This window comes from Triplophysa dalaica, chromosome 19, assembly GCF_015846415.1.
Source record: "Triplophysa dalaica isolate WHDGS20190420 chromosome 19, ASM1584641v1, whole genome shotgun sequence".
NCBI classification, from domain to species: Eukaryota; Metazoa; Chordata; class Actinopteri; order Cypriniformes; family Nemacheilidae; genus Triplophysa; species Triplophysa dalaica.
Window position 1 is genome coordinate 4,635,579 of NC_079560.1, and position 16,328 is coordinate 4,651,906.

Genomic DNA, 16,328 nt, shown 5'->3' on the forward strand with positions numbered 1-16,328 from the left:
CTACTCTCAGCCAGTCTTGTCTCTTTGTTCCAAGGTTACCGCAGGATGCAGTTCATGCCCAGACCTGATGGCAGAGCTGAGAATGGGAAGCGGTGACCTGACAAGTGCTAAGAGGATAGAGCTGGATAAAGGACGCGACAACTTTGTTTTTCCTACAACATTTCAAATGCTATTAGATTGTTAATGATAATCTTTAATTTTTATATTTTTATTAAGCCTTGTTGTGCAAGCACTGATGAGCTTGTGCAGAGGCAGCAGCTTTTGCCAGAGGGGAACTGGAATCCCCTGGTTGGGCCTGGGTTCCCCTGAGGTTTTTTTTCTCGATGGGAGTTTTGGGTTCCTCACCACCGTTTGCATATTGTTTTGCACTATCTGCCTGGCCGGGGGGGCTGCTTTAGAATTCATACTTGTATTAAATGTGTCTCATGTACAGCTGCTTTGTAACAATGAAAATTGTAAAAAGCGCTATATAAATAAAGTTGAGTTGAGTTGAGTTGAACTAAAACGACGTGACACAACGCGACGAAACTCCAGTTTTAGAGAGAAAAAATCTGCGAGAGAGAAGTTCAGGAAAATGCCATAAAAAGATCAAATACAAGAACAGAGATAGAAGATAAAAGCATAACAGGGCAGAAATAAAAGAAACTCAAAGAGGAGCCTACAAAGGCTAAATAAAGACACAAAGAAAGATTCTACAGTAGAAGTGTTGGACGAGATATAATGAGAGTTTTCAATTTGCAGTATAAGTGGGATTGGAATGTGAAAGTTTACTTTGCCTCCATATTTGTTTGAAGGTTGCTTTGGGTTCTTTCATGGGTTAAAGGGATAGTTCACCCAAATATAATATTGTGTCTTCATTTACACACCCTCTAGTTCTTCCAAATCTGTTTAAATGTCTTTGTTCTGATCAACACAGAGAAAGATATTTGGAAAAATGCTTATAGCCAGACAGTTCTTGGCCGCCATTGCTAGGACAAATTCCAATGGTAGTCAAAAGTGCCCCAGATCTGTTTGCTAAGAAAACATCTTCTTTTGTGTTCAACAAAACAAAGAAATGTCTAAAGGAATTTTGTTTTATGGGAGTCAATGATGGCCAAGAACTGTATGGTTACGAGCATTCTTCTAAATATCTTTGATTTCATCACAACAAAGAAATAGATACAAATTTGGAATAAATGAAGACAGAATATTAATTTCTGGGTCAGATGTTCTTTAAGTCAATTGATGTTAAACTGATATTTATCGTGAAATAAAACATGACAGATTACTTCATTATTATAAGCTTACTGTTATGAGAAGACTGTTTTGAACACAGATTTTTAATGTACATTTATGCATTTGGTTTATAGTACACTTAAAAGGATATTTCAGCCCAAAACTCCAATTTGGCATTTCTTTACTCACCCGGGATGTGTAGGTGACATATATTCTTGAGAACAACCATAAAGAAGAGTGTTTGGTAAATCCGCAGCCCTTTCTGCTTCATATAATGGGACTATATGGGGTCCACCTGTCTAAGAGTTCCTAAAGCACATAATACATCTAAATAAATAAATTTATGAAAATATCGAGCGAGTCACTTCACGAAACGTCAACATGTCGCCAGGAGCCACTTTTTGGAATTATGTGCTTTAGGAACTCTTAGACAGGTGGACCCCATATACTCCCATTAAATGAAGCAAAGAGGGCTGTGGATTTACCAAACACTCTTCTTTATGGTTCTACTCAAGAAAAAAGTCGGATGGCCTGGGGGTGAGTAAATAAACGGCAAATTGGAGTTTTTGGCTTAAAAAATACAGTGTTTTCTCCCTTTTCATGAAAAACAGCGTATTTTGACACACAAGGTTTCTAAAGGACAGTATGTTCTCTGGGTATCAAACCCACAACCTTTCATGCTACGAAATGCTAATGCAATGCATTACCAGTTGAGCTACAGGAACACTTGTTGAGCAATAATTGGTTTGTGTTTATTTTTAACCAACCAAATAGTTACAGATTGCAATTTAAAGAAAGTTTTTTCCTATGAGCCATCACATGCTACAGTCAAGTGCCCCACGCCACATTTATTTAACATCTAACGCAGTCTGGTGTCACTGTCTGACCCACAGATGGGAAAAGTCCAATGTAACGGCAATCATGGCCCACACGGTAACACGAAAGGGCAGCCTGACAAATCGCCTCAATCAATCCAGTTTAACTTTAAACATGTAGCTCTCCTCTCACCTCAGCCTTCTATCCATGACTGTCACGCTAGTTCTTCAGAAAGATGGTGACCGTGCATGTGTGTGTGTAGGGAGGTGTTCAAGGATGTCTAAAAGTCCATTGATCATTTGGATTCCAGCACATTCTGGTCAGCCAAGACCAGAATCACTCAGACAACACCTTTGAAATGCACAATGGCTTTCCTGTGAATCAGCCAATCCCTTTCACGGCTGTGTGCAGCCGATAACAGCCTTTACTGTGCCCCGGAGTTAACAATCTCGGCTAATAGACTTCTCCCCTGTCAATCACACTTCAAATTCCCAATAAGACACACACACCTCCCACATCGACTCGATTCTATGGTCCATCTCCTGATCAGAGCTCATCTGTTGCACTGCAAATAAAGATGCACACACATGTGCCGTCAGGTGTCATACCACACACGAACCAAAGCATACACCCCAGTGAAAGAATACTGCTGGGAAACAAACCACTCTGAGCCAATAGATAACAAGCTATCTTATAAACCCAGAGCAGTGGTGCACCTCAGTGAGGAGGTCAGGAATACCTGAAGGAAGCTAACTGCTAGCATTGTCATTCATCTCAATGGTGGCTGCATGGCCAGCACACGCAAAGGATGTGACCAGCGAAACAATGTTCTGGATTGGTTGATGGAAAGTTTTTTTCATGCAAAGATATCTTGTAAAAATATACATATTTTCAAAAAAATATACATATTTAATTGCAACAGCTACTTGATAGTAACTGCATTAGCAACATGGGCTAGCTGAAGCTAACCAGACAAACATTGACCCCTTAAAAATGACCTTGACTAATTGAACACACACCAGTGCAATAAAATACAAAAGGAAAATATGCAAAATTTAGTTTATAATAATAACAAAAAAAACTCATGAAGGTGACCGAAACCATGGATTCATAAACTGAACTTTGTATTACATCCCACAGGAACCTGAATTGGAATGAAATTAGTCATTATCAATAAATGTAATAATTATGTTGTACAAGCACACAATGCATTTCTCTAAATCAGAAAGATTGCACTAAACAAAGTAAAATGTTTTATGTTGTAATGTTTGTAAAATACTATTAAAAATCGCTGAGCTAAGCATTTTTGTGTCATATAGATTTGACTGTTTTTGCTAATTCGATGTGTTTATTAGGAAACACTTACAGTTAAAAACATTTTGTCTTGATCTACTGTGTTATCATTCAGAGAAACAACAAAAGATAAGAAAACATCAATTCTGATCAATTTCAATCAGATTACATCTATTTTTGAGTCATAGAAGCAAATATTAGTATCTCGTTTCTCTTTCTACTTCACAGAATGCTACTGAACGCCTCTCACAGAGGGCGAAATGTAATATTTAACTTTATTGTACCATATGGGATTGTGGTTCGCTTACAGTGCATTATTCACTGGATGATGTTGCAAGAAACACATTCATTAATAAACGTGCAAATAGATTTAAGACTCATGCCCCAGAAATAATGACAGCCATTCTTTATGCAATAATGACTTGCGCAGCAACTCGAGCATTTGGGTTTGTATTGGGAGGTGGGTAGACGTAGCATAAGAGAAAAGCTTTTTTGCTTTCATTATTCGGTCCACAATATTGATGTGAGGTTCCTCTCGCTTAAAAGTCTTATTTATATGCGTTTTGTCTTAATATAAGTCTTGTTAGTGTTGTTAAGATGGACCAATGGCGTGAAGTCTGGTCTACTTTGCAGTTTATTGTTTTATACACTATAAACATTCTCGAGCTTATTCAAATAATACAGGAGTTTCTTTTACTTTGCATCATATTGTTGCTCGTCATTTACCCAAACCACGAGAGCTCTTGCTATTTTTGAGGTCGATTTGACAGTTAATCTGTGTACAGTCTGATGGTGGTCCGACATGCCATTTGTGGCTGAGACTAGGGGTCTTGTGGTTTGGTGTTGGACAGGGTCTAAAGTAACTTCATCTATAATTCATACGCATTCTTCAGTATTCTTCTGACGCTGACGGTCACAAAACCCTTGAGGGATGTTCACAACCTCCTTAAACATATATGAGCATGATGACACCAAATTCCTCTATCTACATTTACAGAGGCATTACTCAAACACTGTTTAAACTCACACCTCCAACATACATTTTCAGGCAAAACGGAATATAAACCGCTAATCATCCACAAAGCTCCCCGACATTTCTGTGCGTGTTACTCCTAAGCCCCGCTGCAGGCCTGGGATGTTTTTTCTGGAACGGTTTCAAAGCCTCCTCTGTTGCCTCCAACCCACCCCAGTAGGTCCCACTGGAAAGCTTGGGGATGAACCGATGCTCTCTTCAAACGTGCAGACGGCGAGAGTCTTTGTGAGGAGATGAGATGGAAGACATTTCACTTTGAGGTTGTTTATGCACATCCGTTTGGTGGAGGAACACACACACAGATTCTTAACAGTAGCTCTGTATATCTTTTCCCCCCTTAACCGCGTTCATTATTCTGGGAGCGAGCAGATGCACGGAACTGGCAGTGGCGAGACAAGCAGACTAAGCGATAGAATGGTCCAGAGTCTTTAGGGCGAGATCATCAAGTGTTCCCTGGAGGTCCCCTCCGTCCTTCTCCTCCGCTTAAACACATGACATGTCGTATATCATCCAGCTCGATTTCTCCTCCCTCGCTCATTGATAGTGGCCCTGAACGGGATGGGATAATCTGTGCATGTGCTTGAAAACAAGCAGGGACGCTATTGCAATATACGCCAGCCCCCTCTTTCAAACATTTAGGACTCAAGGGTTTGATATTTGTTGCTGATACTCGAATGGTCCTTTGAGAAAGAAAGTCACATGGAACATCTGTTTGACGGGCTGAATGTGTAATACTGGTCCCAGGAGGTTTAAGGAGGTACATTACTGCGTTTTAGTCCAGTGCTCTGCGCTATTCCTCCATCAGATGGAGTACATCTCCTCTCTCGGCATACTGGGTGATGTCTTTTGCTTTGGAAGATATACAGTGGATTTAAAAATTTTCATGAACATGTTTCAATAATCGTAATCTATTGTTCTATTAAGTCTGGCTGCTAAAAGTGACATGCAAGACGGATAAAATGTCCAGGTTTCAATTTTATATCAAAGGTTTTAATAATAGAATAATGGAAAGTTTTGTGATAGAAATGTAGTTTTTATTTATTTCTGGCAAATTATATACAACCAAAAGATTCACAATTTCTTCCGTAATAGAAAGCAATTATAGTGATAGTTAATCAAAGCATAAAACAAACATTACCAACGATTTTTAGATCGTACAGTAACTGATAAGGGAAGTGAACTAAGATATTTTGTATTGTTTTTTGTAAGAAAATATAAATAATTAAGTTAGTTTATGTTTAAAACAAGCAAATCTTCAGCAGATCTTGAATATTTAAGTGTGTTATGATATGTTTAAGATATGTTTCGCTTGTTTTAAACATAAACATTTTTCATTAAACAAGACAAAAATGTTTAGTAAGAAAGAAAGAAAGAAAGATTGCAAAAACTTCATTTTGCTAAGAAAGTTATAAACATTTGGAATAACATAGGGTGAATGAATTATTAAAGTATTTTGGATAAATCTCCTCAATTAAGTATTAAGATTTTTTCTGTCACTGTAAGTAAAACGTTTCAAAGCCGATTAAAAGACCATAAACCACATGCTACAAAGTTAAATAATTTACCCAATAGGTACAGGATCATACTGGGAATTTTTTCTTTTAAGCTGAGAGCAACTATGAGAGTTTCAATCTCATTACAATATGGGAAGCTCTGCTTGGATGTTTATGTGTATTGAGGCATAATTATTTTGGCAATCACATCATGCATTAGAATCAGCTAACAGTAAAGAATATGATGCAGTGTGTGCCACACACACACACAATTTACCTTTTTATTTTTTTCCTCGAAATTTTGACAAACAACAACTGTGACCTTTAAGTTGGTGGAGGCAGCATGCTTCTGATCACAGCGACTGGAAACACAGCCAGACTGAAATGTCAACCGTCCCTGCGGTTCCAGCACTGACGCAAAACTGCCAGAGAGCTACAGGGAAAGCCAGGGGAGTGAGATAGAGAGAGAGTCAGAAGACAGAGAGAGAGAGAGGAAATAATGGCAATGTTAGAATAGGATTTTATCATACTACTCTGACTATTACCATGTACAGTATGCATGCTATGCAATTTTACCAGATTCTGGAATACAGTAATGACATCCTTGCCAAAAATGAGCGGTGTATATAAGTGCTGCATGAAATACTGTATCCCACAATGAAATGAAGAAGTGGAGGGCATTTTTACTTTTCACATTTTTCAAGTCTATACTTTATCAGAGTGTTTACTTATACTCAGGTAATTTTCAAAACAGGGAAAATGTTTGAGAAAATATTTGTAAAAGTAGCTATATATTTTTTTGTTTTTGAGTAAAAAAAGGTGAAAATTTACACATATTATTGAAATATAGTGGAGTAAAAAGTATGATATATGCTTTATAATGTAGTGAAACACTTGAAAGTACAGATTCTTGAGAGTCAAAATACTGTACAAAGTGCTGTGTACTGGAAGTTTTATCAATATAATTCTCTCTTATTTTCTGGTTTACTTATAAGAGAAATAATGGACCAGAATGATCTGAGAAAAATGAGACAAATTTCAGCCTGAGCATTGTCACATCTAACGTTTATAATATGGAAAACAAATGTTTAAAATATTTAGCTTGAAATACATCTTACAAGTATTCAGAAACTATTAAGCGTGTATGTGATAATAGCCGATCATACCGAGCGTCTTCTGCATGTGTGTTTGTACGGTTAGATAACAGAAACTCACCTAAGCTGCAGGCTGGTTCTTGGAGGCTGAGCATGTCATATAGTATTAAAGCAGGTATATGGTTGGTAGATTTCGACGTCTCTTTAGAGAGCTGCAGGCTAGGTCAACCAACAGAGCACAAACTGACTTCTACAATAACAAACAGGCACTGACCCATCACAACCAAACACAAATACGAAAACATCTTCATCGTCTAATATTTTCAACGAACATGTGTATCTCTTTTATTACATACATATTCAAGCTTCAGTATTTTATGTAATCTGTTGGTTGTTTCATAATTAAGCAAATAAGCTTCTTCATTTCCAAAAGATGTCACGTACTAGACCATGAAATCTATACTGGAGCTTGCATGATTGAACGTTTACTGCATGTGTTTATTAAGTTATTTTTACTTATCTAATTGGAATACTGAGATTAGACTGTTATTAAACTCATTAAATTGTGTTAGACCTGATCTTAATACAAAAAAATGAAATCTAAAATCAAAGGTCTTTCATAAGGTTTTGCATATACTTTTTTTTTAATAGAAAACAGCACAGAGTACAATTTTTTTCGTTGCAATGTGGACCGTTTTGTCAAGATTGAATATTTATATATGGTTGTAGACCACTTCAGAAGATGCAACCAATGCTGGTCTAGAATATAACCAACAATTGAGATTTACAATATGAATAAAATGTATGAAAAATCAACCGGGAAATACGTCTGGACCGTCTTTTGAAGTGGTCTATAGTTAAAAAAAATCACTTGAGGTGTACTAACACCCCAAAGCACATTTTCAATTGTCTGAAAAGTGATTTTCAGAAAACTGTTTATGGTTGCCAGGCAACCCTGCAACTCGGTGCATTAGTATAACATGTACGGTCCCAGGTGTGCATTTATCAGCATTTCACACCGGCTCCAATTGCCCCTGGTCCTATCATAATACAGGGCCACAACCATCCGTAATAAACACAAATATTCTTTTACACAAATTCACGGTTTGTGATTCCCTCATTTGCACAGATTCTTCCAATATCACTATAGTCTATGTTCAAACAGTGTGTGTCTGTTTCCAAAAAGCTTTTGAAAATGGGACAAGCAATCAATTATGGGCATCGCTTGGCAGGCGTTCAGAATGACAGGCCATTGTTAGTTTTCCTCCCTCCCTCTCCCCTCCCCCCTCCCTCTCTCTCTCTCTCTCTCTCTCTCTTCATCTGTCACGTCTGCTAGCCTCTCCTGGGTTCTCTCTCTCATCCTACTGCCTTTCTACTCAACAGCTGCAAGTCTAATGAAGCAACATCTAGCAGACCTGCCGTGAGACAGAGAGAGAGATAGAGAGAGAGAGAGAGAGAGAGAGAGAGAGAGGGGGAAAGAGTCTCCTGTTTGTCTTTGTATTGCAGGTGTGAGATAATGGGAACATTTAGTGTACCTGGCTGTAATTTGCTTGGGGAAAAAAAGCAAAGACTTCTGTCAGTTTTTCATTCCTCTGCGGTGAATGATAAGTCTCACCGCCTCAGGGACGATTCCAATCGGCTCAATCAACAGTAATGTAAACAGCAGGTCGCAAAAGCCTTGTTCGACGTTAGATTATGGAATTTTCTTACTATGAACTTGTCACGGCTACGGCGTCAGGGGATGCATGTTGCTTGGGAGAACAGGGGAAGAAACTTAGCATGTTATGAACGGTGGCACATACAGTACAGTAGAGTACAGCAGGATTCAAAAGTGTAAAACTGAATATCTGTAATTCAAAACTGAAAAATGTTAGGATTAAGATCTGAAAAACACAAAAGGGTTGTGATGTGAACAGAAAATAAATCATTTACTGTCGTCAACTATTTTTAGGTCCAATATGTGATTGACCATGTAGCTCAGTGGTAAGAGCGTGACTCTAACAATACCAATGTCGTGGGTTTGATCCCAGGGGATTCCACATACTTAGAAACAAAAAAATGTTTCTATAGGATAATGCAATGTAAGTCGCTTTGGATAAAAGCGTTTGCCAAATGTATGAATGTAAACGCAAACACTCTTATTAAAAAGCATAAAAGATGAATTCTTGAAGATTTTCAAACCATGCTGTCTAACACAGCTCATCCAGTTTATGCCAGCTTGAGTTTATGTTGAACACATTTTTAACTTGTTAGTCAAGCTGATAGGCTGAGAAAGTAGTAGCACTTTACAATAATGTTTGATTTGTTCACTTTACTTAACTATATTAGTTAACATGAACTACCGCATTTATTAATCTTAGGAATTGATCATTACATTTTTTTTAAGTTGTACGTGTCAACATCAGTGAATGCAGAATGAAATAACAAGGGGATTAACTAATATTAACAAAGATTCATAAATGCTGTGAATATATATTGTTCGTTATCAGTTCATGTTCATGCATGAACTAAAGTTAACAAATAATTCCAAAAGTGTTACCGATCAAGTGAATACATAAAATAAAAGCAGAAGCCTTTTAATAAGTGGTTTCACCATTTGGACCCCATTGTTTATTCGTTAATATATATATTAAAAATAATAAAATAAATAAAGCACTATTTAATGATAAACTGAAAAAGAAATGAAGAGATACATAAATCTGTCCTATCCTTACTAACATCAGCGAGGCCGCGCGGCGCTGCTAAATGTCTGGGGGCGTAATTAACGCTTCTAGCATGGTGTGCTTTACTGTGTTTGCAATGGTAATGTAACATTGTCTTTTTAGAAGATCTCCCACTGTGCGCGCAGCCCGAGTTGCCTGTGGCCAAGAGGAACAGAGTCAGCACTCGTGCAAAGGAAACACAATCTAAGTACTGTACAACAAAACTTATTATTAAATACCGCTGTAGTCACATAAAACTGCGTATACCGTACCCAACACGGCCCTGATAAATGTCATTTCAGCATTGCTTGAAGAAAAACCTAGAAATGTTCTTCATCACCATAATTTTTTAACAGCGTTAACACTACCAAGTACATTTTCAATCACAGTAAAGCAAAATTACAACGATTGGATGTGCTAAAATGGATCCTGGTCTAGCAGAAGAGGTCAAAAGCTACTCAGGGGCACCGAGTTCATTCACACTATGGTTGTATTTGCACAGGCAATATTAAACAGTCCTTTGCAATTCAAATGCCACAGATCTTGTGGAGATGCATAGGGCAGCAAAGAGGAACCAAATGTGTTGTTTTTACTTAATTGTAATTTCAGCAAGAGCATTCATTTCCATTTCGCTTCTCGTTCCCACTCTATTGTGAAATTCATTAGTATGCCAGTAGCTACACGCCATCACAGTCAAGAGAACGAATCGAGGCAGTAGACCCACGTTTGTGAGGATAAAACTTGGAGCATCAGGTAGGTAGGAGACCCCACCCGTCCCACAATACATTGCTGTCTCACGCTCTCTCTCTCCTGCATGTCTGCGTCCATCAGAGAAGCGTCCTCTGGGACCGACGTGTTTTGACAGATGCTCATTCTGTCTTGGCACATCTCACAGGATGGTATGGCACTTGTCATCCTGATAAGAGAGAGAGAGAGAGAGAGAGAGAGAGAGAGAGAGATATGATAAAGAAAAACAAAAGCTTTTCCAACTAACCAGGGCCACATTTTCTTTTTCTCTCGGCTGTCCTCAGGGCTTATTAAATTTAAGCAGAATGGCAAAGATAACAAAACCACTACAAAAGAAACAATCTTTTTGTTATCGTAAATTGTTCTGTTTGTGGTGTGATAAATGTGTATAAATGTCATTTATGTTAGCCTGTGCGTCGCTCGAGTTCACCTTGAATTGGCGGGTTACTAAACAATCAAATGTTGGAAATGTTCATGTAATTATTTGCAGTGACATTTAAAAGACAAATTGACCCATGCATAATTTAATTACATCTCGCTTTGTTACATTTTTCTCTCTTCCATGTAAAACAAAACGTAAATTTTTAAACACTCAGATTTGTATGTGTGCATGCATACTGACGTGCACGAGCGCGTGGGTACATGACCTCCCCCCGGGTCAGAGTTGTATGTTCTACCTGTTTGCTTGCACCCCCTCTTCTTGCCCCAGGCCCGTTCACACTTTCTACACAGGAGCATGTGACAGCCCGGCTATATCCACACCGGCCAATCAGACTCTTCACCCAAAGGGCAATGCTGGATGTGACAATAGAGTGAGCTGCAGGTCAAACAGCGAGTCTTCCGCCTGCAGCCTCCTGACAGGTGCAGTATACTGATGTACCTTGGCACAACTGGGCTCCGTCTCAGTGAACAATTCTGCCAGTTTGATGAGTGGACCTCCTGTGCTTATGTATGCAGGAAACAAAAAGAGCTCTCTGGGTGTTCATGCATAGAGTTTTTAGTTGTGGCATCTTTAGAAATTTTTCTTTTTTTCTGCAAAACAAATATAAATGTGTCATTTCACCTTCCGTGTGACGGAAATGTAAAGTCTCTTACCATATTTGGAACATCAGGTTCCAAAGCAATTATACTGACAGGTACAGATACCACGAACTGACGTAGATTTGTGGGGGTGTGGTTACACGAGGCGTTTTAGATAGAATGCTTCTTTTGTTCCGGCACTTTCATTTTTGCAATTTTACGTGTCTAATACATGTATGGGCAACACACCGAAGAGACAGAAAAACAGATATTGGCGCGATATGACCCATTTAAAACAGCAAACTGTAACGTTCACCTCTCTATCACCATCTATGTCTGAAACATAAATTTAATGTAGCTTTACATTCGCACGGGTCGAAATTAAAATGACATTAAACAATTTCTCAACAAAGATATTAATGTACTTGCTTAAAACCTGTTAACTGTCGGAGCCCTTTTTGAGCCTACACATGAAAACGCATGTCGGAACTAAAATGGCGGTAACTCATGAATTCTTTGGAATACAGACTTATGGTTGGTCTCGTTTGAAAAAAGAAAAGTAGCTGATTATTGCTAAAAAAATCACACACACACACACAAAAAAATGAGGTATGTTGTTAGGTTTATTGTAAAAAATTCATAAAAAAAGTTTATGTTTTTCTTTTATTAAAAAATACATTAAAAAAACACGGGTCGCAAAAGGATAACAAAAATCTAAGCACAGTCTTTATAAAAAAGAATCAATTACTCACCCTACATAAATTATTTTTAAAAACACCAAAGAAGTCTGTTTTCTAAAGTCTTAGACCTTTTCAATGATATATAGTTTGTCATGATTCGATTAGAAATTGCATGCACAATATTGACGCAAACTCCCGTATACGGAACCCGTGACAGTTAACAGGCTACTAACTAATTTTTGTAGAACTTTAACCAACACAATAGGAACTGATGAAAATAAGCCAGCTTACCTAGAATGACAAGACTACCCGGTGTACAAGGAAAACAAAACTGTAAAGACATTTATCTGTGCACCACCAAATTTTGTTCTGGTCACACTTTAATGTCGCAAGTAGCGCCTGGCCAGATCACAATATTATTTTCAATATTTGATTTAAAAAACATATTTGTTGACATTTAATACGCAAAAACAGTTCTTCACAATCCTAAAAAGGGGCAAAAATGTGACCTGAGTGAAGTTAGCATGGTGCACAAACATTAATAGAGTGACATTTTATAATGTCTGTGTTTCGCCCGTGTTGAAGAAAATAACAACAAAATAGAAGTATGGCAACGCATGAACTCGAATGCACTATAACACATGCACACTCGCTCTCGAACAAACACACTCTGTCATGTGGAATCGTGCTTCAAAGCAACATGCTCCTGGCTCTGAATAAGGAACGCTGACTCACTCTGAATAGTCGACTTCTACACGGGCAGCATCAGTCCAGGGGCACACAGGGTCCTTTATGCGTCAACACACACATACACATCTAGTGAGAAAGAGAGAAAGCCAAGTGAGATGGAGAATGAAAAGAGATATAGATTTAAAAAGACTAACTCTCAGGCTCAATGTTAAAAGTACATTTGCGGTGGTGGGACAAAAGGAAGTGCCGTTAAGATGGGATGGATAAAAAGGTCAAGGTCAACTTCGTCCTCACCTCATCCTCTAAAACCCATCTCACTTCAATCTCGCCAATTCACGCCGCCGGTCCCACACTTCCATTCAAATTCCAAAACCAATCTTCAATAGAGAATTCCATCTACGCCACTACGACCGCCCACAAACAGGGTTCTGTCTCACGGCGAGGCATCATGGGAGCTCTAGTTAAAGATGGCCTTGAAAAGACAGAGGTGAATCTTCAGTTTGACACCACACTTATGCCTAGCAGGAGTGCATGGAGGATTGCTACATGGCTTTCCATCTGTTTGTTATCTAAACAATATCGTCTCCTAACATTTTTTAAATGAACAGCTTTACTACCATTTAACTTCCTTAAATTTACAAATAGCGTATGGTGGCAAATTATGGCTTTAAAGTAGCTTCCCAATCACCCAGAACCTCAGGTCACACACGCCATAAAAATGCAGAGCTAGCACACAAACGATTAGTACATAAATTTGTGGCGTGCACGCACACTCGAACATTTACACAGCCGTATGAATATTTGATGCTATATGTTTTCAGTACATTGGGCATATGATACGGCATGCAAATAATACTGGCAGCTTGACATGAATAGACATCAAAACAAATGGAAATGAATTATTTTACATACTGAATTGTGGAGCCGCATTCAATTATTCTCCATCCACCATACGACAGACAGTGGACGGCGACGCTTGAGGTGGGCTTCTGGGACAATGTTTGTCATAGTCTAAAGTTTGTCACTTATCGAAAAATTCAGAGCTGCAAACTTTTCAATATGTCAGATACTGTATAGTCTCATAAGACTATAAAAAATGCCTTCACTGCCGGCATGAAGAACACCACATACAAGTTGGCAGCACATGAAGATATGGGGCAGTGGCCTGTTTAGCAGACAATACAATAAACATATAAATAAAACATGTGTTGCTGCTATTGTCAGAGCTTTTCCATTAAAGGCAATTTTGCAAGAAATACACAATACTGGTCCAGATGCACTTCCTTTTCTTTTTTATTTATTGTTTGAGGACAAAATAAAACCAACAGAACATTCAGAAGTGAAATATTAAATATACATCTTTAAGACTTAATTATATGGAAAGGAAGTGCTTCTGTATACAAAACAGGTCCAGAAGTTCTTCCTGTTTTAGTGTTTTAGCAAACAGAAACGTTAAAACAAGATTTAACCAAGAGAACATTTCGACTTGCATCAACGAAATGAAGTGAAATCTTAAAGACTTAAGGGAACAGTTCACCTTTAAAATGAAAATGATGTCATCATTTACTCACCTTGTTTTGTGATTTTCTTTCTTGATACTGACTTCTATTGTATGGACACAAAACCAATGCAAGTCAATGGGGACCAACGTTTTTCTGCTACCAACATTTCTTCAAAATATTGTCTTTTGTGTTCTGCAGAAGAAAGAGATATAGGTCTGAAATGACACAAGGGTGAGTGTTTATCATGAATTTTTTTTGCATTTGAACTATTTATTTATTTATATTTGTGAAATTTAAAAACTAAAACAGCAAGTGCTCTTGGACATGTATTGCTTGCATCATGTAAAATGGTGTGAATGAATCCAATTGGCAATTCATATAATTTCATTAATGTATTTTCTATACATTCTGCCTCTACATCCCTCAATCAAACGTTTATTCATACAGCAGTGAGGAGAGTAAATAATCTTTCTTTCTCCACACTGCAGTACACAGGGACAGAAGAGTGAGACAGATAGACAGACAGTGAGGAAGATTCACAGACAGTGGTTGAAGGCAATCTAAAAGCACTTGAGGAAAAATGAGGCTCTGTGAGGGCTGTAATCATGGTCAGTACTGAGCGTGCTCTGGTATGCGCCGATGTCCAAGGTGCTGAATAGCACAGCCAGAGGGGAAAAAAGCCTGCTCTGCAGCTGCAGCGTCCAGCATGTCATTTTCCTGATGGTTACAGACTGATATAAAGACAAGAACAAGCGCACACACACAGGGTATGTTTTCTGGTGCAGAAACCCCCACTGTATATGTGCTGCCTTAGAGAAAAGTGTTGTAGGGATAGTTCACCGAAAGATGAAAATTCTGTCATCATGTCCTTCCCATCTTGTCATTTCAAACCCTTTATGACTTTCTTCCTTCTACAGAACACAAAAGAAGACATTTTGAAGAATGTTGGTAACCGAACAACGACAGTACCCAATTACTTGCATTGGTTTTGTGTCCATACAATAGAAGTAAATGGGTACCGCTGTTGTTGGGATACCAACATTCTTCAAAATATCTTATTTTGTGTTTTGCAGAAATACAGGTTTGAAACGGCAAGAGGGTGACAACATGTTTTATGCACGATATTTCTAGTGTTGTGACAAACACAGCACAATAGTCCCTTATACATTAGATTTAGAATCTAAAACTACATACTACTATACTTTCTGTTCCCTTTGAAGCATGAAATAGCTCAGCCAGGTTTTAGAAAGGATGTAAATGTAAACATTTCTGGGTACTTCCTGTCTTTTTTTCATTCTCAGAACATTTGTGTTTGATGATACAGACACTGACTCACATATCTAACAATGATCTATGTGTAACACATCAGCCTGAGTGCGTGTGTGTATCTGGTGCTAGATAAACTGTTGCTGTGCCAACAGCATTGTTGCTTTTGATGAACTGTTGACACACATACAGTCTCCCTCTTTCCCCCAACTCCCAAGCTCTGTTTCTCTCCCCTCCCAGTGTTTCAGTTCCCCAGGATAACATGTGCTAGTCCCTGTCTCTCTTTCACTTTTATCTTCTTTCTCTTCCTCACGAGCAGCGTGTGGGTGGCTGGTCTATGGCAAGGAGCTTAAAATAGATGTTCCCTCTTCGTAAATGGGGGCTGACAAACAGTTGTCGGGGGGGTTGTGCTGGGGTAGAAAAACAGCAAAGTAGGTTCAAACAGAAACGCATATGCTTTTAAAGACGAGTATTTGAGGGCAAGCGGAAAAAGGAGGACGTGTAGTCGCAGCGCAAACGACAGCGCATCAAGGCGGCCCCGTTGACAGAATGATCCACTGTGGAAGAGAACAGAAGCCGTTCCCTTAGGGAAGCTCTCTGTCGACAACGCAGAGGAGAGGAGGGCTTTACGTTAGACTGAACGCAATCAGGAAAATGAAAATGAGTATGACTGTTGCTATTGTTGAAGTCATTACCTATAATGCTCTCATCAACATTATCAAGAGATTGCGCCTGCTCCCTAAATCTCATCGGAAGGGAGTCGAGACCACGCTATAA

At 38.5% G+C, this 16,328-nt stretch overlaps 1 long non-coding RNA gene across 2 annotated transcripts; it reads right to left on the bottom strand.

The window, feature by feature from the left end:
• Nucleotides 1–9,545: 9,545 nt before the first annotated feature.
• On the bottom strand, nt 9,546–14,872 carry LOC130408079 (uncharacterized). Of its 2 annotated transcripts, XR_008904723.1 has the most exons (6): nt 14,355–14,872; nt 13,078–13,255; nt 12,829–12,909; nt 11,274–11,425; nt 11,071–11,188; nt 9,546–10,562 (listed from the first exon to the last, which is right to left on the bottom strand). It is a non-coding gene; the product is annotated as an uncharacterized LOC130408079 (long non-coding RNA). The 2 variants fall into 2 exon arrangements; XR_008904722.1 differs by having other exon boundaries at nt 11,071–11,425.
• Between the last annotated feature and the right edge of the window lie 1,456 nt (nt 14,873–16,328).